Here is a 5,065-nt window from a genome sequence, read left to right on the forward strand (position 1 = left end):
TGGGAATGTACATGGCTCACTACCTTACTGCCTCTTCATGCCTGCAACAGGAAATGGGACAGTATTACAGTAGGGACAATGCAAGGGACAGTATTGCAGACCCTGCCAGAACAGTCTTGCTCCACAGCCATTACCCGAGCACTGCGCTCTACCTGAGGAAATGTCTAACAGCACAGGAGTCCAGCTGGGATGCAGAAAATCAGAGGGTTAGGGAACAGAAATGTCAGTCATTACATTGCTGGATGACTCTTAGGTTTGAATTAATTTTTGTTAGCTTTTTAGACACAATTGAAATATCTATAGATTGAGATACATTTGTTAAAAATTAATAAACCAAAAATTACAAGCCATTTACAGCCTTTTTTTTTTTTCAATCTCTAATTTGGGATGTGAAGCATCATTTCTTCTCTCTATAAAGTTTTTGTGGAAATTCTCTCCTTACTCTATACTTTAAAGTTTCTTTTTTAAAAACTTGGAAGTGGTAAGAAACAAGTACAGCGTGTGAGTGTAGGCAGCTTGCTGTGACTCTACCCCTCTGGAAATGCCACCTCTTGCAGGCGAGAGGCCCAATATCCATTTGAAGAACATCCAGAGGGGAAAGAAGATATTTGCACCCTTCAGCAGCAAACCATTCATTGCCCGTGGATGTGTAATCAAGGTCTTCCACTCCCAATTTTTGATTCACAGTAATTTTGTCCTACACAGGCTCTAGATCAGATGAAGACAACTGCATACGTTCGATCAGACTCTCTCATCAGCTGAATTCTGACAGGTTGGCACTGTCCTGTTTTAGCACTGCCCTTCAGGCATACAATTATTTTGGCATGAGGGCTTCCTAAACTCCACGACTGAGGCTGACCAGCATGGGAACCCTGCTGCTGCAGAGAAAAAGTGCCCTGCCTACCAAGCTCAGGCTATTTTGTTTCTCATTTAAGTCCCCGGCACTGGAAAGGCGATACGTCCAGTTAATCTTCAACGGGTGATCTCAGACGTTATAGATCCACTTATACCTTGTGATGAATTACTTCAGTGTTTGGCAAATATTAAATAACATTTTTTTGTTGACATGGAAGTGTGACCCGCAGGCTGCAGCTGGTCCCACTGTTTGGTGCTGTTTGTGTCCTGCCGTCTGGCTCTTCCTCCCTCTCTTCCCTCCGCTGTTGAGCCGCCGCAGATGGTTCACGTCTGTCACAAGCAATGGGAGGACATTTCCGAGCTGGTAATTGCTAAGAGGATCCGGTGCTGATGGCTTCTGGAGCTGCCAATCCAGGGAGCAGCAGCTTTTGGCTCCTGCTGCGTACAGTATGTCTGCAGTTTTGACCATTTATCTCACTTTACATACTTGAGCTTGAAAGAAAGGTTTGTGCAAGCACTTGCTGCTGGTTTTCTGGCATGTCGTTCTCCCTCTCATCCCCTCCCTCCCTCTCCCGTGTGTTATCAGCTATTGCAACAGCACTAAAATGTGTCATATAAGGTGAATGCTGTTGTCTGGTTCTGAAGGAATTCACAGTGGCTCCATTCAAAATGGGACTTTGAAATGATCGCTGGTTCACAATTAAGGGAAAAGAAATACACTTAGAGCGGCTGCATTTTAACTGAGTGCTACAGGCCCAAACTGTCAAACTTTTGTGTTTAAATAGAGCTGCATAAATTTATTTAGGCATTTTCATCGCTGTTTCTAAGTTCAAAGTCTGCTTAATAATATCTGCTAAGGAGACACAGAATGTGGGAGAACAATTAAATCAGGCTGCATCTACAGGTGTTTGAACCACTTTGTTTAAAGTATCAAATGATAAAAATATTGAAGGGGACCCAGTCTGAAAAATCCTGCTTATACTGGGACTTACGTTCCTAAAAGCCACTCAATTTCCAGTCTTGCTTAATCCTATAGAAACCTAAATTCACTTAGCTTCTAAGCCTCACTACCTAGTTGAAAGCTCCTTTGGTTCTTGGTTTTATTCACCTGCAAATGCCCAGCTTGCTGTTGCTAGGAAATGGGTGTCTGTCTGTCATCTAAAGCAGTTTGGGATTCAAGCTGAGGAGGACAGATGCTCAAATACTGCCCGAGTCCCTTCAAAAAAAAAAAAAAAATTGAAAAATGAGATTTCATCAAACCAGTGATTACTTTCCTTTGACATAATGACACTGCCCATGTGCTGCTGATTAGCTGAGTGTCTAGCATGCTGAAAGAAGAAGGGAGATGCTGGGGGTTAGCACACTGACAGAAAACTGACAACAGAAGATAAATGCTTTTTAGCATCTTTCTGTCATCTGAAGAGCATGTGGAGCCTTTAGAGCCCTTAATGGAGCCTAGCTGGACCCAGGTAACTATAGCATGTATCCCCTTTGTAGTAAATTTTCAGTGGATAAACAAGAAAAGCTGCCTTGAGAGCAGGGGTCATAATAGTAGGTCTTTACCCTTCAATTTATCTCCTTTTTTTTTTTTTTTTTTTTTTTTTTTCCATATCAAGCTACACAGAAATTGTATTGAAGAAAGCTCCTAAATTAAAAAACATGACCCTTCACTTTTCTCATTCTCAGTCATGTTCTTTCCCTTTGTTTATTCCATTTTAACTTTAGCTGGCTGCTACTTTCCACCAAAACTTTTTCTGCTCTGCTCTCTCTCCTCTGATGCTTGATGTGTGTATATTTGTTCAAGGAGGAACATTGTCTTCCTTCTTTGGCATCTTTGTTTAGCTCACCTGTTGGTCAAAACTGTTCACATCTGTTTGCTTCTCAGGCTCCATGGAGACCTTATATAAATCCAAACTGAGGTGACAAAGACATCATAAAAAGGTGTGTGCTCTTCAAGACACATATTGAGAAATTTCTGATATGGAGCTACCAGGTAACTGGAAGTAAACATCCTCCCAATTCCATGGGATATAGAAAGTTCACAATTATCTCTGCTGTTTCTTACCTGCTGCCTTTGATAAGGGGTCACCAGATGGCAAGAACCATGCTAAACTCCCCCATCCTATCTTTATGCTCACCGTTTTCATCACTGGTCTATTATATCAACTCTGTACTAAGTATAGGATGTAGAACATCACTCTTTCACTAAAAAAAAAAAAAAAAAAAAAAGAAGAATTAAACAATTACTATGCTGATCTGCAAAAGACTTATGCATACCAGACCCATCTATCTGTCTGTGTTCCAGTCCACATATATATAGTGTAGCATGGTATTTGGAGGAAGGAAAAAGTCTGGTCCTCTCTTTTGCACTACGTGCGTGGGTGTGCAAAACTCAGCTTTGCAAGGATGAGCCCTGGGAGGAAGATTAGTTCAGGGTTGCATCTGATAAGGCTGTAGAAATCCATTCCTGCTTCAGTTCATTGCATGTGGACACAAAGGACAAAAAAACCATTTTGGAATCACTTTCTTAGTGATCAAAATCAAAATTGCTTAGTTATCAAAATGTGGCAGAACAATATGGAAGGTTATTTGTGATTAATTTGACGACTGGCAGAAATACTTCTGTGAAGCAATCAGTTTCTAATTATTGTTCAATGGTATGTATTAAAATTCTCTCCTAAAGCATATTAGAAAGATTTTCAAAACAACAGGACAAAATGTATGCAAAGACCTTTCTCACTGAGTTGTTAGCAATGTCTGTCAGCTTTTTATGGCTGTAGACAGACCATGACAGAGCAAATCATGGCACAGCAGAATATCAATGATGGCTAAACTGGCAGTCAGTAAGGCACACAGATAACAGATAAAAAAACATGTGCTTTAAAAAATTAATGGAAATGTTCTGCTTTATTCCTATTTTGAATAGGACAGAGAAGACTGGAAATCAAGGACCTTCAGAATGATCTAGAACAGCCTTGTTCCTACTGTTTTGTTGAATTTTTATAGAAACTGTTTTCCTGAAGTTTTATAGCAGTAGGTCTTTGAGCAGAGAAAGCATCACAGAAAGAACACTTGCAGGATTTTTTTACTGTGTTTGCCTGTCTCTGCAAGATATGAAAATTATTACTTGAACACAAATTTTGGAAAACCACTGTTCTAAGGTTCATTCACAAGAAAGGTGAATAAACAAAATTCAGAGTTTAAAAACTCCTAAACCACAACACAACTACACTGAGTTTACTGTAGTTAATACAGTCTTAAGAAAATTATTTTCCTTGTGTTCTTATCCTAAACCAAACAAGCCAGTCACAAATAAATGTGTGGTGTATTTCTTTGTAGGTTAAAGGAATAAAAGCCTCAAATGGCAACACATTCACAAGCCCACAAAAATTATAAAGGAACTGTAGAAACCAGTCTTTCCATTCCCACCATAAAGCAGCAGGTAGATTAATCTGGTTTGCCTCCTCATGGGAAAAAACAAGCAGACAAACAGTTTCTTCAGAAAACTGCGCATTCCATTTGTATTTTCCAGGATAGACAGTGGAACTCTTTATCAAACACCAAATGTCCATCATGTTACACCACTGAGGCCTAAACCCAAATATCTGTATGTTGCATGAACACTGAAATGTGAATAGGGCTGAAGCTTCTTTGATCCAAGAGAATCAACACATAAAGCAAATTAGAGAATAGATTTTGGCACACATCATGTAGGGCTTGATTCCACAGCAATGCTCAAAATGATAAATGACATCTTCAGAACTGACTCGAGCCACTGATTCTACAGCAGAGAGGACAAAAGGGAAATAATTACAGATTATAAAGCAGAATTCAGCTTTGTCAAATTCAGTCTCAGTATTCCTTGCCAACGACTTTACATGTTAAGGAAATAGTGCATTCACTGCACAATTTAGACATAAAAATATTGGGTTTTTTTTTTTTTTTTTTTTTTTTAGCCTGTAACCCATGTATTTCTTGTCTTGCTACTGGGACTGCAGGGCAGAAAAGTAAAATACTATGTTAATTCAGACCTACAGATCTTTGTACAAAAAATTAAATACCTGATTACACTGGCTCATTGGGAAGCTTGGATAAGCTTATTTAACATATGCTTTGGGACATCTGTGACTGCATTTTGAATGTGTTTCAGATCATAGTGAAAATTTTGGGGCAGAGAGGAGGCATGCACAGAGGGGTGAAGACCCTAAAA

At 39.5% G+C, this 5,065-nt stretch overlaps 1 long non-coding RNA gene across 2 annotated transcripts; it reads left to right on the top strand.

Annotated features, from left to right (window-relative positions):
- Positions 1-1,041: 1,041 nt before the first annotated feature.
- On the top strand, positions 1,042-4,798 carry LOC139791827 (uncharacterized). Of its 2 annotated transcripts, none has more exons than XR_011724043.1 (3): positions 1,042-1,302; positions 2,741-2,848; positions 3,782-4,798. It is a non-coding gene; the product is annotated as an uncharacterized lncRNA (long non-coding RNA). The 2 variants fall into 2 exon arrangements; XR_011724042.1 differs by having other exon boundaries at positions 2,741-2,796.
- The last annotated feature ends 267 nt before the right edge of the window (positions 4,799-5,065 follow it).

Source organism: Heliangelus exortis, chromosome 1, assembly GCF_036169615.1.
Source record: "Heliangelus exortis chromosome 1, bHelExo1.hap1, whole genome shotgun sequence".
NCBI lineage: Eukaryota > Metazoa > Chordata > Aves > Apodiformes > Trochilidae > Heliangelus > Heliangelus exortis.